This window comes from Gavialis gangeticus, unplaced genomic scaffold, assembly GCF_001723915.1.
Source record: "Gavialis gangeticus isolate Ggan-Ray unplaced genomic scaffold, GavGan_comp1, whole genome shotgun sequence".
Taxonomy (NCBI): domain Eukaryota; kingdom Metazoa; phylum Chordata; order Crocodylia; family Gavialidae; genus Gavialis; species Gavialis gangeticus.
In genome coordinates this window covers 30,725,298-30,753,292 of record NW_017729022.1, presented here as the reverse complement: position 1 = coordinate 30,753,292, position 27,995 = coordinate 30,725,298, and positions in this window count along the sequence as shown.

Sequence of the window (27,995 nt, the reverse complement as noted above, 5' to 3'; positions counted from 1 at the left end):
CTTGGGCACAAGTTTCTGTGTGGGGTTGTGGATGTGGGGGTGAGTGTATGGGGTTTTTGTGGAGGGGGTTGTGGGTGTGTGGCAGGGACGTGACCTAGGGGTGCCGTGAACTCCTAGTGCCCCCTTACCGTGCCAAATCGGTTTCAATGCACCCTCTGTATCTCGCCTGCCATGTCTTTGATGGTAATATTGTTAAAGGGAGACTGCCTTTTTACCCTCTTTGGCACGGTGCCTTGAGATGTCCCAGTCCGTGCCCTGCCTTCGGTGACATGGTGCACTCTAACCTCTGGGGCTACGCGTGGGCCCTACAGTCACCCAGGCCCTCCCGGGCTCTCTGTCTCGTCTTCGTTACCCGTGCCCTCAGGGACGCTCTCCGGCTCATCTCCCTATCTGCCTGCACCTTCTTGGGCACTCCCTGGCTTCTCCTGTGGCTACTGCCCGCACTGGGGCCTGTCTCCGCGCCCTCGTAGCCCACACTGGGGCCTGTCTCTGCGACCTCGTAGCCCGCACTGGGGCCTTGCCTTGCGATCCCCGCCCGCACTGGGGCCTTGCCTCGCGATCCCACAATCAAAGCTCAGGTGGCTGTAGCCGTGCCTGGCCCCCAGACCCCTTTCTCGGGTCTTGCTCCCCACTGGGGCTTCTCACCGAGGCTCAGGTGGCCATAGCCATGCCTGACCCCCAGACCCTCTTCTTGGGTCTTGCGCCCCACTGGGGCTTCCCTCACAACACTGCCCACACTGGGGCCGGGGTTGATACACCCCCAAAATGCGGCGCCCTCTCCAGCGCTGGGTCTCCATGCTACCGTGGAGCCCCTATGAGGCCTCCTCCAACCCCTACAGCCTCACCCGGTCCTACGGTCTCATACAACAACAAAACAGAACTCCCACTCCTGGGCTAGAACATAAATTCCAAGCCGACTGGCTATTCATCGTTCATCTCCCTACCAGGGGTTTCTTCCACCCTGTATTGTCCCGCAGGTTCGCAGGCCATCAGGCTTCTCTATCCAGCTTGCTACAACCGAGCTCCACCTTCCTCTACTGCCAGAGGGGAACTGACCCGGCCTCAGCCTGGCTTGTTTATATAGGCCAGGCACTGCCTTCTTCCGGTCAGCTGACCAAACTGGTTGTCTCGGCAACCCACACCTGTGCTGCCCTGGTGACTGGCAGCTGAGCCTCCCCCTTCTCACCACTAGGGGTCACTCACGGGTTGCTTCCCTTTTAGGCGCAGGGCGCTTAAGTGCCCTGCGACAGGGTGGTTTGAGGGTTGGGGGGCCACATCATGTCCCCCCCAGCCCCTGCAGAGTACAGCCCCAGTGCTGGCAGCAGCATCCAGCTGGGCCATCAGGGCACTCAAAGCCCACTGCAGGCAGTGGTGCATCATTACCTGACCCAGGGTCTGTATATGCTGAACAGACCTGACCCAACCTGGCTGGGCCCAACCTGTCCTGCTAGCATACCTTTGGACAGCATCCATGAGTCATGGCAGGAGCTAGTCCAGTCCTGTCCAAAGGCACACTAGCTGGGCTGGGTCAGGTCAGACAGGTCCATTTGGCATGTACAGATCCCAGGTCAGGCAGCACTGCACTGCCATGGGGCTGTGCCTTCAGCAAGCCATGACTGCCCTGACAGGCTGGCTGGCTGCTCCTGGCAGTGCTGGAGGCTGTGTGCCACAGGGTGGGGTGGGGGGTGGCCATGTGGCAATCCCCTTCAAGCTCCCCCCACAAACCACACACCCAGGAACCCCATTGTAGCAGGGCATTGGTGGTGCCTGCTACTTTAAGGGCTGGAGCAGGCAGAAGCCATTTTGAGACCAGGCTATATAGGGTGAAACAGCAGGGCCCTGCTGTGAGAGAGACATCAGTTGGCTGAGCTGAGACTCAGGAACATCTTGGAGGTATGAGCTGGGTCTATGGGGATGTAGGAGGCTCCAGGTCCTGGGCATGACCTAAAACTGCACCCTGCCAGGGTAGGGAGACCTGGTGGGACTGCTGGTGGTATGGCAGCCCTATGAAATGCCAAGGCTGCAAACCTCCTCGGTGAAAGGCAGGTAGGAGGTGCCTAATAACCTCCAGCACCTGCACTGTCCTGGCTGGGGAAAGCCCAGGCCTGTGAGATCTGTGGCTTCAGCCCAGGCCTGAGGCTTAATTGATCTAGTGCAGTTGTGAGGGTTAAAAAGATGCATGCAGCTTACCCCTGACCCAAGTGACCTTGACTGGTCCATGCTGGGGCCAAGACCCAGAGAGTAGTCAAAGGGCCAGGGACCTAGCATGAGGTATGCCCATACAGCAAGAGTCTTGGGATCCCAACTGGCCTGAGAGGGGGCCAGGGCCTAAGGGGGAGCCAAAGGTCCCAGAAGGGGGGACCACAGCTAATAAGGTGAAGGATATGGCTGAGCTTAGCTGCCTGGGATGCCATCTGTGAGGCTTGGGCTGCAGTATAGGGGTGGAATGGAGCTGCAGATATTTCCCCTAACACTGATGTTCAAAATGGGCTTCCTCCTGCCTAAGTAACATCATAACCATTTATCATCAAGGCATGGCAGGTGAGAGAGGCTGGCAGTTAGCCCAGAGACAGGTGGTTGGGACAACATCAAACTGGCCCCAGAAAGGCCCTCTGTTACACCCATACACCCACCCACAAACCCCACATCCCCCCTATGCCCACACCCCCACACACACCCATGAACCCCCATACATCCCCACACACCCCCAGGAACCCCACACACCACTTTCCATGCCCCTCCTGCAAACCTCACATCCCCCCACATCTCACACCTGTGTGCCCAGCTGCCAGATAGGATGGGTTCTGCTAGTGGGACCTGTAGCTGTAGGGGCAGCTGTCCCCACATCCTGGCTAGTGAAGGGGTCAGGGGGAGCTCTGATTTTTCTATGATAAAAAAACACCAATACATATAGATATTTATAAGTTATTTTATTATGATGATGGAGGCACTGGTAGGCTTTCAAATTGCTTTAAAATTGTAAATACATCAATAAAACATTGCCAAAACTCTCTCTCTCTCTTTCTCTCTCATACATCATGAAAGAACATGGATTTTGGGGTATTTTAAAGACTGAATTTAGGATTTTTTATCAGAGAATTTGCAATTTATAAACAGGGAACACCAGGATTCCTGCTAGTGAGGCAAGTGGCAGGACCTAGGCAGAGCAGCCTGCCCAGAGCTGGCACCGGGGATCCAGCAGCAGGGCAAACAAGGTGGCTGACTTCCTGAACATTTGGGACCAGGAGGACATGCTATGACAGTTCAAAGTGGGACACCTCACTGAGCACATCTTCCAGGTGATAGATGCCCAGATGGCAGGGCGGGGGCACACATGGCAGCAATGCTGAATGAAGGCCAACTGTGCAGTCACGGCCGACTGGCAGCTGGCCCAGGGGTGAAAATGGCTCTGCTTCAGTGCCCATACCCCATCCCAAGTGGCTGTGCAGTCCCATGTCTGGCAGGTGTGCAGACATGGGGCTGCAGGTCCAAGAGGGAGGATGCTGTTGAAAGTGGCAGCAGGTCACAGCCAGGCAGCAGCCCCTGCTGCCAGACTTCTGCAGTGGGTAGAGGGTGCAGGTCAGGGCTGCTGCAGCAGTTCAGTTGGCACGGGCATAGTGTTCCCATGTGTTAACTGACTGGGCCTCAGAAGCTTCTGAGAGCAATTAGCCCTGAGCAGCTTGCCAGGGCAGCTTTTTATACTCACTGCTTGCCAGGGCTGCAGATCCAGGAGGAGCCAGGCAGGGTCAGTTTGCCCCAAGTGGCATGATTTGCCCCATACTAAAGTGCATGTTCAGGCATGTGTGCTGAGGCACAAATCTCTGGAACAAATTTGTGCAGCTGCTGTTGAGCTATGCAGGTGCACATGCCTGCATGTGTGGATGTGCCTGCCCATGCGGCATGTGACACTGCAAATATGTCTGAAGTGCCATGTATTTCCCAGTCTGGCGTTTGCATGGCAAGGGTGCACTACCCATGTGTGCATGGCTCCTTTTTTATGTTTTCTGAATCAAAGATGAGTTTTCTTCTGAAAGTACTGACTGTTGGATTGACCACTTGGCTCTTATTCTCTACAGTAAAGAGCCTCATTAAGAAGATAGCTCCTTGCCTTCTCCAAAAGAAGAGGGCTTCAGGCTTCATTCACACTGCCTACTTTTCTCCCTTACACTTTCTATCTAACAGAAACAGAATAGAACAGACACAGGGACCTCACTACTGGGACCCACAGAGCTGTCTTGTAAAATTAGAAAATCTGAGGCTTCCATACTGATTATCTTGTCCCCAGTTAAAAAAAAAAAAAAGATTTTATACAAAATATCTAGAGTTCTTTCCAGAGTTTCTAAGCTCACAGGGAAAAGAGTTCTAATAAACTGTATGTTAACAGAAATACTGTTTGATCCATGCTTTTGCCTAGGGGAGCAAGGAGTCATAAGCTATCCCCTTTTGTTTTGCTCATCTTCTCACATTATGGGTCAAAGCTGAGATAGAGACCAAACTCTGCTGTTTCCTATCCCACACATAAGGACAAGGACTGGATACAGTAGTTGAGAATGGGTAGAATTCTGATTATACCTCTTCCATTCGTCAGCAATCACATTTAAACTGATATGGAGGAAGAGGTCATCTGCTACTGATAGGGCGTGTCTGCACAAGACACTGCAATGCCACAGCATCTGTTGACAAAAACCGTGATGCTGCTGCTATGTCACCATAGCTAGGTGTTCCATTGCTATAGCGCACTGCTATGGCAATGTAGTGGCCAAAAATAACTGTGCACTGCCGGCATGGCACAGTACAGGCTGTTTCTGTGCCATCTCTTTGTACCTCCAAAAGGAAGTACTAAATGATAGTACAGTGACAATTGTGCCAAATGACCATGTGTAGATGTGCCCATAAAATGCCTACTGAAGCTTACTTCTCTTTTGGAACTTAGGAAGGACCAGGAAACTAACCATGGGTCCCTGAGTTACAGCTTATTCCCTGCTCTGCTCTTATGCTAGTATCTGCTCCTCATTGGGTGCCTCTACATGTGCCTCTGACTGCACATTTGGTACTGCACAGTCATTTAGTACTTGCTGTGCAGTACCTACTGGTACCTACTGGTACTGCACAGTCCTGGCACCGCACAGTTATTTTTAGATGCTATGTCGCCATACTGACAAGCTACAGTGACATAGCTCATTGCTACAGAAACATAGTACCTCATATAGACGCACCTATTCAGAGCTAACTTCATTGTTACAATTTGCTTCTAAAAGATTTCACAGCCCTGCAGTACACAATATACATGAGGTTCAAAATATTGCCAAATTTTAAAAGATTTTTTAGTCAGTCACAAGAGAGAGTTGTACAGTCCTATTAGCAACCCTTATTGCATGAGAGGTTAGAGCCAAGTGAGGGAAGTTGACAGGGGTTTCTGAATAAGACATTGTTGCCTAAATTGTTTTAGATATCAGCAAAGTTTAGGCTTCTTCCTATTAGTTACAACCATTTATCTATCTTTCAAGGGAGCCGCTACAGCGGAGGAATACATTGAAGGCTTGGTGAACACCTGTACAACAGGGAACTCTTGGAGAAAACCTGGAGTAATGGCCACAAACTCCTGGAAGACCTCTTTAGGCTTAACACTAGGAAAAACTTCTTCACAATCAGGGTGTCCAGACTGTGGAATAAACTCCCTCCAGAGGTGGTGCAGTCATCTACCCTGGAAATCTTCAAGAGGAGGATAGACAGTCACCTTGCTGGGATCACCTGACCCCAGTTGTCTTTCCTGCCTGGTGCAGGGGGGCTGGACCCAAGGATCTTCCAGCCCCTTACAATCTGCGAATCTATGCATCTATGAACCACTAACCCTCCAGATTTCAGGGCACTGCATTTTAGCATAACAGTATTATATTGCTTTGCAACAGACTGGAGCTGGACAGAAAGTAGCCTTCACAGCCTATGAGAAATTTTGATATTTGAAAATATTTTCTGTCCTAAATCAGGATGAAAATTTCACAAACCCCAATACTGAAAGAAATTTTAGAATTGTGCTAATGGAAACATCTTGCTTTTATATGGATCTCTTCCATTTAATTTTTTTTGTACCGAACAAAAAATCATTCCTAACAGAAAACTGGAACCTTTTTTCATTTTGAGTAAGATGATTTTAAAGTTAAGAGTTTCTTTTTTCTCTCCTTCTTTTTTTTCTTTTTCTCTTTTCTCTTCTTTTCTTTACAAGGGACTCATCAAAACCAACCATTTCCTATAAACAGTTTTGGTTTTGATAAATATGCATTTTGTGATGTATAAATATTTTGTTGAACAATTACCAACCATCTCAACACAGGTTTAGAAGTGACCTTGGCAATGCCACTCTCCAAAACTGAAAAGCACAGATAGTAGTGCAAGGAGAACCAAGTCTATTCCAGAAGTCACCTATTTAGATTCTGGGATGACAATTTCCAAGTACATAACTCGGTAATCTCCATTAACATGAAATCAGCATAACTGCATATGCAAACAGCAATCTTGAAAGCAGCTGTTGTACTAACCAGAAGAGGGAAGATTGGCAGAGTAGTGGTGGGATTCAGAAAAAGACCGGAGTGGGATTTGGAGAATAAAGCAGAAAATCATCCTCTTCAGAATGAATGACTGGATATTAACCACAATCAAGTGCAGAACCAGAAGAGATATTTTTGAAAAACTTGCTTTTCAGAAAGGTGCTCTTATCCAAACCATCTGCTGTGGTGGGGATGCGATATGACTGATATTGCAATTATACAAATGGAGATGAACAATGGAAAATATGTTATTTTCAGAACCACGATTTTCTTTAAAGTTTTTCTTTATTTTTAGGTAGATATTTACATAGTTTTACTGTGCTTGTGCATGTAATAATTATAGTTTTCAACCCTCTTCTCCAGGTAGGGAAAATTAATGTAATCACATAAAAGGGGGGTGGACTAGATGACCTCCTAGGTTCCCTTCCAACCCTAACTTTCTATGATTCTAAAAGGCAGAGAGAGGTAGTTAGCTGTATAAGTCTGAAGCTTGGCAGAAGGCAGGGCAGGGTGGCACCATATAGACCAGGGATGGGCAAACTGACAGATCAAGCTGGTGGCTGGACTCCATTTCCCAGCAGCCCCTGCCCATGTTGCTGTGGCTTCCATGGAGACCCCAGCATTGGTGGTGCCATGACGGGCCAGGGTTTCCATGGAGACCAGCTCCAGCAGTCCTGGCAGGCACACAGCTTGGTGGGGAGGGGCTCTGCAGCCAGCACTGGGATCTTGCAGTGGTGATAGCATGGTCTGGAGCTGGGGCAGAGCCATGATCAGCTGCCTGCATGCCTCTGCCTGGGGTGTGCAGGCAGTGGATTGCAGCTGTGCCCCAGTTCCAGACCACACAGTTGCTATCACAAGATCCCAGCCCCAGGGAAGCTCCCCACCCAACTGTGTGCCCTGCCAGCACTTTTGGGGTCTCCATGGAAACTGTGGTCCTGTGCTGTCGTGGCACCACCACTGTTGGAAACCAGCCACAACAACATAGGCAGGGGCTACTAGGAAATGGAGTCCACCACAGGCCTGATCCAGCCGGCAGGCCAGACTTTACTCAACCCCGATATAGACTTACTCATCCAGAAAGGCATGAGCCGTTATAGCCTACAGCAGAGGTTCCCAAATTTTTTCTTATTGTGTACCGCTTCCAGATTTACCAGCTGCCCACATAACCCTACCAGAATACATTTGATATTTTAACCCCTTAAATGCCATTCTTATTATAATGAAAATTAAACCTACTATTACAAAGTTTCTCCCCTGTACCCTCCAGAGATGTCTTGTGTATCCCCAGGGGTAACATTATTGCTAAAAATCTAATGGCATACTGAGATGTTATTATGCATCTAAGTGTCCCATTCAAGTCACAGTTGGCCCTTAGAATAAGAAATGATACTATACAAGAATAAAAAGGGATCATATTACAATGGGTTAAACACACCATCCAGAGAAACAACAGAATCTTACCCTTGCATTTCCCTACCAGTTGGTAATTTATTTTCTGTTCTCATTGACTTATCATTTCAGATCAACACTATAAGCTCTTACCCTGAATCAAAATATTGTCAAGATGAGGGGCCTAATTCTTCAGTGCTTAGTATCTTATATAATTATCTATACTTGTGCAGAGTGAATGCAAGTGTTATTGTGGAAGTTTGTCAGTTTTTATGCTTGCTTTGCATTTAGTTTTCAGAATTCCTTCTTCATTTTTGTCAGCTGGAATGGGGCAAAGGGGTATGGGTCGCTGAGGGCAGAATTTTGCATTACTACTACAACATACCCCATTTGTATGTGTTTTGGTGGGTTTTTAAGTAAAAGCTAAATCAACATTTAAGGACTTATTGCTGGGAATTCTATGTTCAGCTTCCCCACTCAAAGGCCCAAGCTAAAAAGTACTAAATAAGAAAATAAAAGATAGAATCCTAGAAAATGAGGGTTGTAAGGGACCTCAGGAGGTCATCTAGTCCAATCCCCTGCTCAGTGCAGGACTATCTTCAACTAGATCACCCCAGCCAAAGCTTTGTCTAGCTGGGTCTTAAAACCTTCCACGGATATTGATGACTGATAGCAGTTTGTCACTTTTCCCTCCTCCAAATTTAAATTCATTTATGGAAAGTCAAATGAAACAGTGCCATAATAGAATAGCACTGCCTTTTATGATAGTCCTTCACCTATCAATATAAAAAAAATAATCTCCTCTCTACCTAGGCAAAATGTGACTATGACTTGGCCTTAGGGAAGGGATGCAATTGTTCTAGCTCAAATACTGACCTACACTAGGAGAGTTTTTGTTCTAGTGAATTTATTTTTCTCTGAACAAATTCAAGTTCCTCCTTAAAAAATATCTTCAGCTAGTGGTACATTTACAAGCTTAGAGAGCTAAGTTTAATATGTGCAGCTAAAAGATGTTCAACTGATCATCTACCAGAGAATAAATAATATTTCTGTTGGTTTACCTACAGCGTATTAGGAGGGAAAATACATTCTTGCTAGCTTTTAGAGACATTTTTCATCATCACTATTCTCTATTTATAGCTTATCATCATAAACTTTTCTCTTCCTGTGTGCATTAAGTCAAGATAAGCAAAATATAGTACAGACATGGCCAGTATATAGTACAGGCATAGCTAGTTGTATTTTGGTGATCATTTCAGTAACTGAACAGCAGGTAATACATGATTTGATATACTCACTCGCTGAAATGTTGGATTTATCTATGGTTAGTAGATTGTTAAGCCCTAGCCCATTGTTACAGATAATGACTTGAACTTTTAACTAATAAATCTCTACAAGATCTCTTCTCCAAACTAAAAAAGGTTCAAAGACTAGGATATGTTTTGGTAAAATGATTCAAATATTTGGCCCAAATTTCCAGTGGAAACCAGTGCTATTGAGTGCCACAGTTACTCTAAGAATTATTTCAATAACCATAACAATTGAAAAATCCATAATTTTGAAAATATTATTCTCTACATCTTTGTTCTCTGATGTCAGTAATGTTCGTTGTGGCAGTGGCAACAGTAGTGCTAATAGTATCTGAATATTTCAGTTGTTATAGGTACTATGCTGACACAATGTCATTCTGAATTGAGAGACCTTACAGTATAAATCAAGAAAAGAATCACTGAGTGGCTGCAAGTAAGCAAAATATTCCATACTAGGAAGAGAAATGATTTAACTCTCTTTCCCTAAATAGCCCACAAATATCAAAATATTCAAGGGAAATTATCAAAGGACTTGTAGTAGGGCTCCATCTGTCTAGGGACAACATTTTGTATTCACAGGTACATACCTTGATAAAGAAGGTGAAGAATTCTTTCCGCAGTAGCATGGACATCAGATCTGGACACAGTGCTCCTGTAGTGGTTTCACCTATGCCATTTACAGTGGTAGCAGCACCCTAGTCCTGTAACATATCCTTATGCTAATATATCAGAATATTGTATCAGCCCTTTTTGTCCCAGTATCATATTCAATTGGGTATCTATGACAACATGCAGGTCCTTTTTTCTTAGTCATTACTTTCCAGTGACTCCATCCTGTAAGCGTGTCCCATACATTTTGATTGTATTTGATGTGAGTTTATATTTTGCTATATTTATAAACTTAGGTTTTCACTTATGTAGGCTGGACAGCATGAAAGTGTGAGTGTGTGTACATAAGTCAATTTGTGTGTACACAAGGAGAGAAATCTGTGGCTAGTCTTGAGGGCCAACATAAGGATTAAGTCCAACTCAGTCCTTAAATTTCACCTAAGCAGTAGTTAGCCTTTGAAACATACTCATGTTGCGTAAAAATTTTGCCAGCAATGGCTGTCAGGGTCAGAACAACTATCATCTTCACAAGACTTTTGGAGGTGAAAATCTTTAAATTTCACTTGCACTATCAGAGACTTTACAGGTTTACAAAAAGCAGGAACTATAACTGGTAAATGTTTAGCCTTATTTACATGATGAATCAGGTTAGCTATGATTAAATTTAAAAAGATGATGTTTCAAATAGGCATTATATTCTTTTCAGTATTGTGTGAATGATGTGCTGTATGCATCTGGTTACTGAGTTTCTGTTATGTAGGTTGCATCATTTATCCAACAGATGCCTACAGGGCAGAAAAAAACTCACAAGTTTTCTTTCTCAGATTACTCATGGGGTTTGTGCTGACTTTCAAAAGATTTCTTTAATTTAATAGCAAAGATAGATAAAGAGTTACTGGATACTTAGGGCCAGCTCTTCAGTTGGTGTAAATTATCATAGCTCCACTGAAGCCGTTTGAAGCATGCCAATTTATGCCAGAAAAGAATCTAAACATCCCTCACATTTCAGAAAATATGGCTGTTGTTGTGCCATGAAACTTTTTTCTAATAGTCAACAATCTTCCTTCCTGCCCCTGCCCCCCAATTCAATTCCTACAGCATAAAGTACAAGCATTGAGAGAAATGGCATGTTTTCTCATTTTTTAAAAATTCCTCCTCTTGGCTTGCTTCCTTTTTTCAAGCAGCAGTAGTGGAAATAAGACACAGCATAACTACTAATACCCACATACCTAGTCTGAGCACTGCTTGTATCTCAACATATAATGTGGCACCCTTTAGATAGGATAGTTTATTTAAAAAGGAAAACTGGATAAGAAGAACTAATGTGATTAAAGGCATGGAAGGTTTCCGCCATGAATCTCTGGAGTGAACTAAAGGCTGTAATAATTTATAAACGAAACATCTTTTCTTGCTTAACTATAATCTCTCTTACTATGTAGGATGCTCCTCACTTTACAATGTTTAAACTTTAATCCATTGGTAATTGGTCATGTGGCTGAAATTAGGTTCTACTGCACTTTACAGCTGTCATTTATTCACATAAAATTATCACTATGAAAATTAAGTTATCACTTCCCACTTCTTGGATAGTAAAATAGGACCCTCTCCCAGATGTCCATGTTTGGTACTTCCTTGTACATACTGTGCATATTTCAAAGTGGGAATATTATTCCCTTCTAGAACTTGTGAGGTTACATACATGTAGGTGAACTCTTGTAGTTTTACTAATACAAAATTTTAATTATGTTGGGAAAGAAAGTTTATCCCTTGATTTTCAATCGATACAATGATAGTCAATTAGGTTTAAACTAGGATAACAGCTTCTCACTTTTAATCCTAGAAAAACAAAGTGGTCAGGAGGTCATCTAGTCCAACCTTCTGCTCAAACTAGGATCATCCCTGACTAAACCATCCCAGCCAAGTGTCTGTCTAACCTGCACTTAAAAAATTTCTGTGAGGGAGACTCCACAGTCTCTTTAGGTATATCATTTGTATTAGTGTTTACCCACTTACATAGTAAAACTGTTCTTTCTGACATCCAACTAAAATCTCCTTTGTTGCAGTTTCAGAACAGTTGATTAGGCAGACAAGGTTCTTTGGGTAAATCTGATACATTTTATTAGATCAACTCAAATAGTTGGAAAAATTCTTCTTAGGAAGCTTTTGGGTTTAAATACCCATTTGTCAGGCTGAGGAAGCCTCTGCAGTTTGTGTGTGCTCTTCCTGAACAGTTGATTGACATTCTCTTTATAATAACCCTTTTTGTATCTGAAAATTGTTATAACATCTTGCCTCAGTGCTCCAGGTGAGGCCACTGCAGAACCGAATAGAGAAGAAGAACCATTTCCTGTGACTTGAATGGGACACTTGGATGCATAATAACATCTCAGTATGCCATTAGCTTTTTAGCAATAATATTATCCTGTTAAATACGGCTGTGGAAAGCTTCGGTCCCTGATTTGATGTGGCAGAGATTTGGACCAATTGGGTGGCCAAATCTGAATTGAATCAGGGGACCCTTTCATTTTTCTGAATCAAATCAGAACCCTCCAAGTCAATTTGGAGAGTTTCAGAGAGATTTGGCAATTCAGACATAGACACAGGTTTAAATGTTTTTTCTACATAGCTCTAGGTAGCAGGCAACTCATGAATGCTGTGATGCTGGGGTACATGGAGTCTCCCACAGAAGCATGGGGGGCTCCCCAGCTTGCTCAGCAGCAGTCCACTTCTGGGTCTGCCAGGGAGCACGCTGGGGGCCTCCCCCTATGGCCCTCCAGCTCAGTGCCTCCCAGTCCCCCCAATGCCTCCCCAGTTTGGGGGGGGGGCACCTGGGGTCCCCTTGCAGTCAATTGCTGGGCCAGGTGGGTGCAGGGGGGTGGGTGTGCTCCATGGCAGACCTGGAAGTGGACTGGAAATACTTCTGGTCCACTTCCAGGTTTGCCACCAAACACCTGGGGGGCCCCCCTGCACTCCTGTGGGATGCTCCATCCGCCCCAGCATCACAGCATTCACAAGCTGTGCTGGTACCTCAAGGTATGTAGAAAACATTTAAACTGCGTCTATGTCCAAATCGCTGATTCTCTAAATTAGCATTGAATCTTCCAATTCAGATTCTGCTGAATCAAATCAGGGATAGTGATCCGAATCAACAAATCAAATCACTGTCCCTGATTCAGGCCAAATCTGAATTGAATAGGGCCTGCTTCATGCACCACTACTGTTAAATTATATTCACTCTGTAATCTACAGTAAGCCCCAGATCCTTTTCTGCAGTCTTGTAGCTAACTCAGTCACTCCCAAGTCACATCTGAAATTGCCAACTTTTTGAAACATCACCAAGGCATAAAGGAAGCACAGCACAGTAGTGGCACAACATACACATTTCATCTGTTATTGCTCCCAACACTTCTTCTGTTTCTCAGCCCTTTCAAATTGCTATAGTTTGTCCCATGTGGAGAATGTCTATTGTGAGTCAGAACATTAGCATGTGTAAACATGGATAGCTGATTACTGCTTTTCAGTTACTTACTGCTAGTGTAGGCACTGGAAATGTCAAGTGGCTGGTAATGGCAGCAGCAGACACTGATAAGAATGAGTTGAAAAAGCAAGAGGCAGTATATCCCTAATGACTACTCTGCAAGAGACAGTGAGCCTTATAATTGCTTACAAAGACCCCAACTGCTGTTCTTTCTGATGAGAACCAGAGAGGGCCTACAACTTGCTCCATTTCCTTGAAAGAATTGTGACGAGAACAAGGACCTCAGGAAACCGCCAAAATCAATAATTGGATAGGGATGAGGTAGGAGTATATATGTATGTGTGTTGCAGGAGAGGAACCGGAAGTCTCTTAAATTAGTAAAAGCTATTTAACATGTTTTGAAGGACAGTTGTAGCAAAAATAGTTGCCTTTTAGTTAAAGCAGTTCCTTGTGTAATAAGCTTCAGGCAATAGTATGCAGCACAGTTTATTTGGCTTTTTTTTATTTTTCAGAGGCAATATTTTACCGTGCTTTCCTTCAGAGTCAGTCAAAAAGCCAAGTCATGCAGTCATTACTTGGGTAAATCTCTTATTACTGTTCAATAACAACCATAATGGCACTGTTGTTACTGTAGCATTTTATTTATTGAGTATCATTTTACACTTTGGATCTGTGCAAACATTACATTTAGATTGACCTATAGGGAGGTTTAAATTGGGTCAGAAATGTTGTCTTGATCTAAAGCAGTGCTTCTCAAACTGTCTGATGTGGCAGACTAGCAATTTTTTTTCCAGTGGGCCAGGAACCGGTGCCCGGTTCAGTTGGTGGCAGCAACTGCGTGTAACAGCACTACACAAATACACGACCGGCTGTTTCTTTCTCTTTCCTCACCTCGCACAATGTGACGTCACCTGGAGTGTTGGAACGTACAAACTGTGGCACTATGACATATCAATGTTATGCTTCTGAAAATATATTTCTTTCTTTCCTGGCAACTTGCCGTGGACCGGCAAATATATTTCTTTCTTTCCTGGGAACTCGCTGTGGACCAGCAACCAGTGACTCATGGACTGGCACTGGTCTGCAGACCACCACTTTGAGAAGCACTGATCAGGAACAGGTTAGCCTGATCTAGTAAATGTTTCCACATGTTCAGAGCACAGCCCCAGGCTAGAAAAACTCAGTTGCTCACCCCATTCCTGGGGATGCACTCTTCCTACTCCCTTCCCCACCCTGACCAGGCTATTTCCACCCTCTACCCTGTAGACACAGCCCCTCCAATACTGTCAGTTCCCCTTCTGGACCTACCAAACTTCCTCATGGACCCACTAGCCCCCCTGATCCCACCCAACCCTCCCCCTACCCCAGGTTCTCAACATGGCTTCTGGTTCTGGCAAACATCTGCACACAACACTCCTGAACTAGGATCATGTGGCTTAAAGTAAGCCACATGTTTGTAAACCAGGTGCACTGAATTTTTGTATACACCCTTTGACTGTATGCTCTTTGGGGGAAAGGATGCCTTAATATTTTTGCATGGGCAGGGCCACTGTGGGCTTGTCTACACTGCTGCACCCACAAGTCCCTGTAATGAGGGCTTCAATAATGGTTCGTTCATACACTATCCTCGTCCAAAGCTGATGTGCTTAAAACGGGGAAATAGGTCAATGAGGCAACTCTGGTCTCACCCTCAGACCCCTTGTACACATGCACATAAAGGTATGATAGGATCAAATGCATGATTCACATAATTGTGCATTCTACCGTGCCACATGTGTATGGCAGCAGGGGCAATTGTGGGATAGCATATTAGCTTTATCCATGCCTTATTGCTGGTAGAAGGGGAGCCTGATCCCTGCACTTGCAAGAAGCAACCTCCTGTGGCTAGGCATCCCATGCATGCCAGTTGAGGGCATATCAGCAGCAGGGGTTCCCCATGCACACCCAATCCTGAAGAACTGGCACTGTGTTGATCTCACCATCCCTGGGGCTGGGGGATTGCTGCAGGGATGATCCCCCCCACCTTGGGAGGGGGGTAGGAAAACCCTGGGGCCAGAGGATCACTGATCCTCTGATCCCAGGGTTCCCCACACCCCCAAACTCTAAGGATTGTGGCAACCACAGTCCCCAGGGCTAAAGGGTGCAGGAAACTCCCAGACACTGGGGATCAAGGCTGCTGCAATCCTTAGGGCTTGGGAGTTTTATGCTGGGTACAGCACACTCCCACAGCTGGGAGCCTCATTAGCTGATGGGGCTCCCAGACACAGGGGACACCCTACTAACTTGGTTCACATGTAAATTAAAGCTTGGTAGCAACCAACTATAAAGTTAATACATATTTTCAAGGTCTAATTTAATAGCTGGTTGGAGCTTTTTATTGCTTGTTAACTACTTTGCATGTATAGTTGGTCTTTGAGTAACTGCATAATTAACTAGTTAATTGTACAATACCTGTACTGGGTTGAGGGAGTCCTAGTGGCAAATATACCTGTGTTTGAACTATGAATTTGGAAAGATAACAGATGTTAGTGTTATTCTAGTTTCAAGTATTTATGTGAACTCTGTTTCCTTGATTACTGTATCTCACAGTGCATAAGCTGAGGTTTGAAGCTAAATTTTTAGCTCTTAAAATTCAATCCTGTTCCAATCCTTGTAAGTGGTACTGTGGCATGTGTTCACCCCTTGGGTGCCCGGCCCACAGGGAGGGCGCACAAGGCTGGTATAAGTCAGCCCCATATTTCTGATCTAAAAAGTTAGGTTGATTTATACACTGTATCTACAAAATCTATGAAATTCATAACTTTTTGGATCAAAAAAATTGAGTTGACTTAAACACTATGTTGACCTATACACCGTGAAATAAAGCTCTTTATTGAAAGAACAATACATTAAACTAGGTTTGGTACATCAGCCCAAAATTAACACTAAAATCTATGACAAGATTGTTACATAAAATATATATATCAATAGATATTCAATAGAGAAGGTACTTATACAAGTTTCATATAACTCCCATTGACTTTTTAAAATATAGAATATTGAGCCATAAGTTAATTTAGTGAAATTGTTCTTTGTATGCATGGTACTTTACCTTCATAAGACCAAATTTTAAAAGGCCCATATTCACCAATGGATAACTGGAGTGAAGTTGTGTCTGTTATCTAGGTTTAATTTGATCAACTATTCTTCTTAATTTGAGAAGGCTTCAGACCAAATTATACGCCCCCCTCTCCCAAAAAAAGAAAAGAAAAAGAAAAGATTTCAAAACTTAATTCAGTGTTTGTGGCCTGGGCCTATTGCAGCTCTCATTTTAATGTTATTCTGTCTTCCACTTTCAACAATGAAAGTTTGCAGAAGGTTATAAAAATGTAAAGATTAATTTTAAAAGGTAACTAAATGCTCAAATCAGTTTCAGTTCTTACTGTGTCAGCATTGTTCCTACATCCATCCCAATTAAATGAAGCAGCAGCACATTTAATCCAAGTACTGTAGTTTTCCAAGGGTTTTACCTGTCTGGCTGTGTAGTGACTAAATATGTCAACTAACTAGTTGACATATTTAATTATCATTGTATATAATGTTTACATAAAATGCAAATGATTTAGAAATATACATATAACTTCTGACCTGTTCTATACCGAATGAAATCCCTTAAAATCAAGATAATAGATCAAGGCCCATTTTAATTTAGTTATTATAAAGCAAAGTGCCACTACGTTGAATGCAAGATGATGTCCTCAAAATGCAATTTCATAAGTCCAAAAACAGCAGTAATTTATGGTTTTGAAGAGACAATAACAGGAACTGTACTAAATGTTTGCTGCACATGGATTTTGTTATCTGTGAAAAAGGATACTAAGAGCAATGTTCATTTGCCAGTCATAGATCCTAAAAGAGTTGATTAAAATAGGAAAGGTTTTTTTTCTCTGCATAAAAATGATGCATTTTGCTAACTGAAATGGCAACAGAAGCCAATTGCTTTATGATCCAGCCAGTATTGCCAAAATAATGCTTCTTGCCATTTTCAGAGCAGATGACAACCTAGTGAAGTTATGTTAAATTTACTGTTCATTTACTATGGAACCAGTTCCCTATGAAACCAGTGGTTTGAAGGAAGAACACATTTTTTTAATAGAACTCTGCATTGATTGTTTAGAACTTTAGAATAAAGGCCACAAAATGCTTTCTTTCCTGGCCTCATTCTTGCTAAGGTTTATTGATGGCTTTTGATAGATGAAGTGTCAGGACAGAAACCTGATGAATCTAAGCTTGGATGATTACAGTGGAAAATTCCCCCCCCCCCCCCACCCCCGGTAATATGCTTTACTCCATAGGAGACAAAAAAAGGAGAAAAACAAACAAACTGTGAACTAAACCCAAAACCAAAGTCACCAGGAAATATATTCTTGTTACTTTGTTGCTTCTCCACAGCCTCTGCAAAGGAACTGCTCCAAGTGCCTAAAAGCCTACTTAGAGATGGACCAAAATTTCCAATTAAATCTTTTCTTTTCAAAAACAGCAACAAACTTTTTTTTTCTGACAAAATACAAATTTTATTGAAAGGATACAGTTTTGTGAAAGTTGTTCAGGTCTTAAAGAAAAATAAAGCATAAATATTTTAGTTCTAAGCATGTGAAAAATTATTGTTCTAGCAGTTTTGAGATTTTTATCACAGCATCAAAAAATAAGCTCAATAAAATTCCTCTATCCAAAGCACAAAAAATCAATAAAAACAGAAGAAAATGTCCACTGAAATTTTTCTTGAGAAAAAACATTTCCAGTGAATTCAGCAACTGCAACAGGCTGGTTTTATTTGGTTCCAAATCCATTTTGAAATCCAATGTGAAGTACTGAATAAATGCACATTAGGCCGCCTGAGTGCACGCTTTTTAAGTGACACTTAATATACAGTAGCCTGTTTTATTGTGCATTAGCGTACTTACAGTTTTTTACATGATTCTTAAATGTGCAGTAAAATAGATTACTGCACATTAAAATAGATGTGTAGACATGCCCAGTGGATGCATCTCTATCAGACGCTTTACTGCATTAGACTAATCAAATGCACAATAAAGTATCACTGTCTACACGTGCAGGGCAATTACTGAGTATTAGCTTGCTCTAAAGTAGCATTTTCTAATACTGGTAGATACAGGTACTAGAAAAATGGCACATTAACTAATGCACCATACCGCACATGTAGATACTGACCAGAAGCAAATTGCTCTCAGTCAGCAGGGTGCTACACTGCTGCCTAGCTAAGTCTGGAGCTCTGTGTAGTGTAGAAGAGCTGTCCTGGCTCCACTGGCAGCTCCCTTCCAGCTGGTGGGAGATCAGACTGGCTCCAAGCTCCTGGGGGAGGCGGGGCGGTCCAGTTGGGTAGGCAGTGCCCTCCCAGCTTCACAAATGCTCGTCTCAGGGCCAGCCTGATATCTCCCCAGTTGGGATGGAGATGTCTGTCCAGCTGGGACTACTCCCCCTGGCCTCCTGGGGGTCAGGGCCAGCCTGATCTCCCCCTGGCTGGGATGGAGCTCCCCCTGTCCCCCAGGGATCAGGGCCTGCCTGATCTCCCCCCACCTTAGCAAAGAGGTGCCCACTGAGCCAGGGTAGCTCTCCCCATCCTCTGGCACCCAGGGGAGCCTGGAGCTCCCCCTAGCTACAGTAGAGTAGGGCAGGAGCAGCCCTGAACTTGGCTGCTGCTCTTGGGCTCAGTTGGCTCCCAATGTGGGCTCATGTGTAGATGTGTACCTAGGAGCACATTAATTGCACATGTAGATGTGCCCATTATTGATTAGAAGGTAAGGATATTCATTTTTAATTAATTATGATTATAATTTGAATGATTAAACATTTACAAAACATCATATTTGCAAGCAAGGATGAAGAAATTACATGTACAGAATATATGAACAGAAGCATTTTGTAAAAGTGGTACCAACCAATACCATGCCAGAGCCAAAAGACACAACTGACATTCTTTTTATTTGGGAGTTATGGTAAAGCACAAAGGCCTAATCAACGTTAATAACATTGATTTACATTCAGGAAGCCAGTTACATCATAGCTATCCTCAAGTGTGGTTAAATATGGTTCTATCTTGCAGTGCCTACAAGAAATAATTGTGTGGGTCCTAAAATATTATTAAAGACTTTGATTTTTTTATGATTTGGGGATTACATCCCACTACAAGATGGAGCTGTGTTTTAATCATATAACAGATACCATATTTTTAACCAATTAGCCCAATAGGGTTGATTTTGTATTCTAAGATCCATTTCTTGAGTCATGCTATGCACCTAATGTTGTTCTGCTGCCTTATATTGAATTGCAGGGCAGCATGCAGTTCTTAAAAGTAGCTGATACAAGTTATAGAGGCAATTGTTATATACTATGAGCTCTGGTTATATTAATGGCCATCCAAGTTCTTGATAGATGAAAGGGAATACAACAAAGTCAGTCAGTCAGTGGTGCTTGGCAGTGGTGTGGGAGAAGACCACTCTGGATGAGTGGCAAGCCGTTCCACAGTGGCTATAGGTCCACCCATTAGATACAGGTAGAAGCATACACTGCTTCCTGACTCAGCTGCGGGCCTCAGCCTGGGCTCTCTAATGGCTGCCTGTGGTAACTGCACCAGCTTTGACCTGGCTTCTTCAGATTGAGCAGTTGTGGGCAGGTTCTTGTGGTTCTTAGTGGGAATGCTGAATTGTGGGCAGGTTCTCATGGTTGTTAGTGGGAATGATGAATTTCTTGAGACATTACTTGACCTTGTTGCTGTATGGGAGCTTTGGTCTTCCTCTGCGTCACAGGTGGTTCTTCAGTTGGCCATAGAGCACAGCCTTCAGCAAATGATCTTGAGGCATGTGCTCTACATGTCCCAGCTAGCAAAGCCTATGAGTGTCCATTACAGGGTACCCCCCCAAAAAAATTGAAATACCCCATTCTAGGGGCAGCCTGCCCTGCTTTCACCAGCCATACCTTGATAGATATTGATATATATGCAGGAAGCTGCCCTGATCTTACTGTAATGACCACCTCACTTGTGGTTGTGCCCTTATGGGCCAATCACACAGCTCTATACCTTCCCTACACTGTGTCCCATGCCTCACAGCTGGCATCCTACTCTTTACATCTGCTCTTCAGGCCTTCAAAAGGCCTCTGACTCTGGTTCTGGCCCCTCACCGGGCTTCTCAACCCACTGCCCTGCTCTACTAACTGGGGCTCATTAGGCAGCTCCAGCCCCTTTTGCTACCTCAGGCCCCACTCACTGGGTCTCACTGTTGGACCCTTGGCCTTGACCCCTCTTCCTCAGGTGGCCTAACACCAGCCATCGGCATCTTGGGCTGCATACCCCTTGACACTTTCCCCTCTTGGTTGTGGCTCCTGACAGACCTTTCTGCCTCTTCTAGGCCCTGGCCCCACCTCCAGACCAGTTGAGACTCCAGGGTCTCTGCAGCTCTGGCCACCTCTCAAGGTGGGCACCCTCACCCTTGGGCCCCTCCTGGGCCTTGGCCCCAGCATGGACCAGTTGAAGCTCTCTGAGTCAGTTCTCCAGCTGCCAGCCCTCTCCTTACTGTGAGTCTGCTCTCCCAGGCCTCTCCATACATTTATCCCTCTCTTTGGGATCATGGTCCACATAGTCTTCCCCTGCCCCTCAATGGGCCTCTGGAGCCCCATGGTCCACATGGTCTTCCTGGTCCTCTGACCAGGCCTCTGGACTGCTGTGGTCCACATGATATTCCCTGGCCCCACACTGGGCCTCTGAACCCCCATGGTCCTGGTTTTCCCTGGCCAAGTGCTTTTTTGTCAGGGTGTGCTGTCCTAGCTTTTGCCCTCCATGGGGCTACCCACCAGGCAGGGGAAGCTGAGGCTTTCTGATGCCCCATCCTCACCTTCCTCTGAAGTGGCCCACATGTGACATTTCATGGAGACTGCCTCATCACAGGCAGCCCCATCATACCAACCAACTCCAGTAGAGTGCAGTTTTAGGTATTATCCAGTATCAGTCTTCAGGCCTACTTGATGTTCCTCATCCCTCTCTGGGCTCCCCACAGATGTCCTACACCTCTCCTGGGTTCCCCCTATATGTATTGCAGTTTCCCTGGGCTGCTAACTACCAGGTCCTCTGGCCCTAGTTCCATCTCATCTCTTGCATTCTCCATCTCTGGCCCCAAATTACACTTGGACCCCTGTCCTTGATCCCTCCTCCTCAGATAGCCAAGTACCAGCCATTATCACCCTTTGCCCCCTCTATCTTGGCTGTGCCCCCTCGCAGACCTTTGTGTCTCTCCTAGACCCTGGCCCCACGTCCAGACCAGTCAAGACTCCAGGCTCTCCACAGCTCTTGATGCCTCTCATGGTGGGCACTCTTACCCTTTGGCCCCTCCTGGGACCTGGCTCAAGCATGGTACCAATTGAAGGTAGTCCTCCAGCTGTCAGACCCTCACACCACCCTCACAGACCCCTCCATAACTTAGTCCTGCTCTCTGGTGCTCACCAAGAGCCCTCATAGATCTTATTTAATGCAGCCCCTTTCTCCTTTGTGCTCCTCAGGACCCCTTGATGAGCCCTCATGCTCTGTCACACTCTCTAGGTTCACCCAGGCCCTTAAATAGGTCTCAGAACTGCTCAGGACTTCACTTAGGGCTCCCCTAGCATCTAAATAGACTCTCAGCCCCTCTCCCTGAGCTGGCCTGACTTCTTACTGGGCCCTGTGCACACAGTCCCTCACTGTCTCTGAGCTAGCTTGGCCTCTCTCTAGATTCCAGGCCCTCAGCCACCTTCTCAGGGCTCTGGACCCCATGCTGGGTCCCTAGGAACATCCTCCATCCCCATAGTTCCTACTCAAACCTTCAGAGGTCTCAGATGGTATTCCCCATGCTGGCATTCAGGAGCTACAACCTTCTTGCTGGGTAATGTTCCTCCAGTAGCTCCCCAAATGTTACTCCCAGCCCTACTCTCAGGGTCTAGGCTTATACCCGTCTAAGCCCAGCCCTCCTCAAATTGGGCAACTCCCATGCAGTCAGGTAACTCCCTTGATCATGCCTAGCTTCACCTGCCAGCCCCTAGATCTACTGACTCTCTAATTAGGCCTGACCCCACCTGCTGGTGACTCCCCAGACTGCCTGATCTCTTAAAGTGGCAGGCACATCAGGTGCCTCTTCTACCTGGAGCTCTCCCCCAACCCCCATTTCTCCTTCTCACACACACTCCTGCTGCCACCTTCCCTCTCCCCCCAGCCCATCACACCCCCCAAGTGGTTCCTGGGACCAGGAGCCCCCAGACTGGGGCTGCATGTCCTAGCATTGGTGTGGGCCTGGGGCAGGCCTGCAGTGTGGCAGTTGCCCCTGCACCCAGGGCTCCCGCCAGCAGGTCCTCTCCCATCCCATCTGGCAGCTGGGCATGCAGGGTATAAGACTTGTGGGGGGGATATGGAGTTTGAGGGGGAAGGTGTGTGGAGGGCTGGGTGTGGCATTTGTGGGGGGTTGCATGGATTAGGGTTTGTGGGGGGTGAGGTTTGTGTGGGGCTTTGGGGTGGTGTGGGGTTTGTGGGTGGGTATGTGGGTGGGGGGTTTTGGGGTGGATTGTGGGGGGACTGTGTGGGAGTGGGGGAGACTGAGTGGGTCCCCTGCCCCACACACAGCACACAGCCCCCCCCACCCCACAGCACTAGCAGCAGCAGCAGCAGCAGCAGCAGCGTCTGTCAGGGCACATATCCTTGCAGGGCATGGGCCCGGCCCACTTGTGCTCACCCTCAGGCAGAACTGGGCAGAACTGGGCTACTCTTGCTGTCACCTGGGGTTCTGGCAAGACACACAAGAGCGGGCACGCCTGTGGGTCAGGCTGGGTCCTGCCTGTATGGAACCGGTCTGGCCCAATGGCGCATGGGGCACATGGAGGCAGGACCTGGCTTGGCCCAAGGGTGTGCAGCCCCTGCGTGCATTGCTGGGACCTTGGGTAACAGCAAGAGCAGCCCAGTTCTGTCCGAGGGCACTTGAGTGGGACAGGCCCGTGTCCTTCCAGGAGCAAGCACGAATGCCTCAACTAGGGTGGCCATCATAGAGGACATTCCAGCTTTCTGCTACTCTGTCCTCTATTGATACAAAACCTGATGCCTTTATGTCCTCTATTTTTCTCTTCAAGAGAAAAATAAAGGACATAAAGTTGTCCGGTTTGGTATCAGTAGAGGACAGAGGACAACCAGGCTGTCTTCTATGATGACCACCCTAGCTCCAACGGCTGCTACTGCTGTGGGGGGTGGGGGGAGGGAGCTGTCCACCATTCGGGATGGGGAGCAGGGGACCTACCCCTCCTGAGCAGTTCCCTCCACCCCCACATAGTTCCCTCACCGCCAGTCCCCTCTACCCCCATCATCCCCTCCACACTCACACACAGTTTCTCCATCCCCACAGTCCTCCCCATGTCCCTACTTACCTGGGACAGAGCCCGGGCCCAAGCCACCACTGCAGCCTTACCCTGCTCCTATTTGCTCCAGCATTCTGAGGCAGCATGCTGGGGTAGCAGAGGCACAGGGCAACCATTGAGATTCTCTGGCTGGATGCCAAAGTGTCTCCTTTGAGGACCCAGGCTCCGGTTGCTGTGGGTATGCTGGAGTGTGCCCTGTGCTGCTTTTTTCCAGCATGTTATTTTTTGATACTGGGATTTCCCAGGATCAAATTTGGAGCCAGTGCTGCAAATATGCTGTGGGGGGAACATTTTTTTCATTCTTAGCAGGCCTGCTAAGACTGCTTTGAGGCACTGCAACAGGCATGTGCTTGCTCATCTGGATGCAGCCACTGAGTTCAAATGTATTTAATATGTGTAATAAAGCACCCACAAAACTGACCCTTAGATAATAGTATTGGTAAGTTCTCCATTACATTTTTATCCTAACAACCGATATCTTCTCTAAGGGTTCAATGAGCCCTGCAGTATGTCTAAAATATTACTGAAACTAGACTAGTAGACAAAAAGGGGAATCAAATTTCAAAGCCATAAACCCTTTGCAGATTATGCCAGGCCAGCAGCACATTTTTAATTACAACTGAATTTCAGCTCCTGTGCTGCCTCTTTACACCTCAACTCCACCTTCATAGAAACAGACCTACCAAAAAGAAGTACTGAATAGTATAAGATATTCTGTCTTTCTTCAGTTTTCAAAACTTCTATATATTGTCTTAATTCTGCCCCCAGAGTACTGATTTTACAAAAGCAGCAGGGTTGGCACAATATTGAGCACACTCGAAAACCCAGGTACTGTGCTTGGTGACAAGCTTATTTTTCTGAGGCACAAACTTTTTTTCTATCTGTATTTAATAATACGTTCCCTCATTTGGGTAATCGTTTACTGACTGAAATCTTTTTACAGCAGATGTAATTAATGTACTTTCTTATCTTCGGTCAGTCTTAGAGGGCAAACAAGAAAAAAGTATTTTTAACCACAGAGCCATGATACTTTTCAAAACTGTAATCACACCATTTCATATGAGCACACCATAAAATCAATAAAGTAATATAAAATAAGATGAATGAGTTATCTTTCTTGGGATTCTTTTGGCTTAAAATATGACAAGCATTGTACAAAAAAGTGGCTGGTTGATGAAAATCTCTCCTGAGCATGAGCAAATTGGATTATCAATTAACAGTATGTCTTCAGAAATCTCCTTCTTTTAAGCCTCCTTCAATTCCACTCTCATTTGTCAAGTGCCAGTGAAAAATGCCTGTGATATGCAGTGAAGCCCGCTTGTAGAGTGCCATTTTCTTCTTGAAAACTAAAGCTGGGTAAGCTTGAATAAACCTGTCTAGTAACATAGCTTGCAGCAAAAACAAAGCATGAAAAATTTCTCAAAATTAATTACTTGAGAGATTTAAGATAATATTAAAGTCAACCAGAAAAATAGTCATCCACTATAAGGTCCTGAGGCAAAGCCCTTTTCCTGGATGGAGTCTAATGCAGGATCAGGTCCTGAAGTTCCATTTTAGAGCTTAAAGCAATATCAAAAGGCAACCTATTTACTATTCAGTTCAGGTAGTATCAGAAGTTCTCTCTTCTTTTCTCAGTCTTTATGAACTTATATTACAAAACAAGAGTCATGTAGGTGCTTTTGGGAAACACTTAAGCAAGTGCTTAATTTTAAGCAACTGCTTATGTCCCATTTAAATGAATGGTAAATCCCACACTTAGATGTTTTGTTGAATCTAGGCCTTAACACACAGTGGCCACATCTACGCAAGATGTGTACTGTGCAGTAGCTTGTTACTGCTGTGCAGTACCTTGAGACTACTACACAGTAGCGTCGTGGGGCATGAACCGTGATGTGACACAACTGCACAGTAGTAATGAGCTATTGAGCAGTAGTAATGAGCTACTGTGCAGCACGCATCATCACAAAGCTGTGTGGGGATGCTACTGCACAATAATACACAGTATGTAAGTCCTAAATGACTGCTCAGTAACAACTGCACTGTCAGAACCTTGTGTAGATGCGGCCAGTTAATGGAAGTGTAGATTATTTTACTCTTTCTTCTACTCAGTGATATTTTAAGGTACAAAAGAATACAAAAATGCCTAAGGTTAACTTCTTTTTCAGTTTTTTAACAACATTTAGTCAAAGTAATATCATGTTCTGTTACTATCTGGAATAGAATAGCATAGAATAAGAAAGCTGAATGTTGGCTAAATGTTCCCAAAAACTGAATTCTTTGCCTAACACACTTTGACCACTTAAACTGTCCATTTATTTATTGACATGGATTTTCTCTGTGTTCATAAACTATAGTTTTGAAGTAAATATAATGACATATTATGGTTGTAAAGTAAAGCCAGCACACTGGGTAAGTGACAGTGAACTTTATCACAGTTCAATGGCCTGCAGTTTTTTATTTAAACTTCATGGCTTCTTGGGCCTCTTAGACTTTTGTGCCTCTAAGACTGTTGTCATTCATTTCACTTAATATGCAATATGCACTTGCAATTGAAAAGCTGTTTTTACCTTTGCCTATGATGTTTTATTTGAAGCACAGATTAAAAGCTCTATTTAATGGCATTGGTTCTGTCAGAACCACTTGGAAACAGAAATATAGGACTGGAAAGAACCTTATGGGTGTGTCCACACATGCAGGCACTTGAGCTCGCAGCAGCTCAAATAGGAGCGGCACAAATAGGAGCCAGCTATCAGAGCACCTCTTTGGAGGACCCAAGGCTCCAGTTGCCTCAGAACATAGACCTGGACCATACCTTGCCCCAGTTTTTTTCTGGGTTTTTTTTTTTTGATACCTGGATATCCAGGTATCAAATTCTGAGCCTGTGCTGCAAATATGCAGTGTGGGGAACTTTTTTTGTTCCTAGTGTGCCTCTTGCCGCATGTCAAACTACTTTGAGATATGGCAAGAAGAATATATGGGTTTGTCAGAATGCACCCCATGGGTGCGTCCACACAAGCACATGCGCTTGCAGCAGCTCAAATAGAAGTGGTGCAAATTTGAGCTGGGGCTTTTTGCTTCAGTGCACATGCTCAGACATGCACTTTGGTGTGGAGCAAATGGTGCCACTTGGGGCAAAATAACCCTGCCTGGCTCCTCCCGGATCTGCAGCCAGAGGGAGCTAGAGCCAGCACCTGTGTGGCCCCAGCAATATAAAAATTGGCCCTGTCCTGGCCCCAGCAGTGTAAAAAGCCACCTTGGCAAGTAGCTCAGGGCTACTAGCTCTCAGGACTTTCTGGACCCCAGCCAATTGGTGCCTGGGGACACTACCACTTGTGCCAGCTGGACTGCTGAAGCAGCCCTGAGAGTCTGGGAGTGGGGGCTACAGCAGTCTGGCAGTGGAGGCTGCTGCCTGGCTGTGACCTGCTGTGCATCTGCCAGACTCGGATGGGGACTGCAGAGCCAGTAGAGGCATCTGCCCCTCTGGGCCAGCTGCCAGTGCACTGCGGTTGCAGGGTTGACCTTTGTGCGGCACTACTACCATTTGTGCCCCCTGCCCAGCCATCTGAGCAGCTATCACCTAGGAAATGTTCTGGGTGTGGTGGCCTGCTTTGAACTGTCAAAGCATGTCCTCCTGGCCCCATTTGTCTAGGAGGTCAGCCACAGCCAGATGGGTCCAAGGTGCTCTGAGCAGGCAGGGTCCTGCCACTGGCCTCCCTAGCAGGAATTCTGATTTTCTGTATTGGAAAACTGAAAAATCCCTGATAAAAAAATCCCAAAATCACTCTGTAAAATACCCCCCAATCCATGTTCCTCCACAAGTAAAACAAAAGACCACTATAAAGAGAGAGAGAGTGAGACAGAGACAGCAATCAGTTGGACAATGTTTTATTTATACATCTACACTGTTAAAGCAAGTCAATTATCATAATAATAAAGTGAACTCTAAATACAGGTTTCATGAATTCATGAATACATATTTTGCTGCCCTCCCACAGGGCAATGGCCTCCACACAAGGGGTTGGTCCCCCACACAAGGGGTTCAGTCTCCACACAAGGGGTTCAGCCCCCCAACAGAGGATTCAGCCCCCACACAAGGGCTAACCCCCCCAGCAGGGGATTCAGCCTCCCAACAGGGGATTTGTCCCCCACACAAAAGGTTCAGACCCCCAAAAGGGGTTCAGATCCCCAACAGGGTGTTCAGCACTCTCATAAGGGGTACGGCCCACCACCAGGGAGTTCATC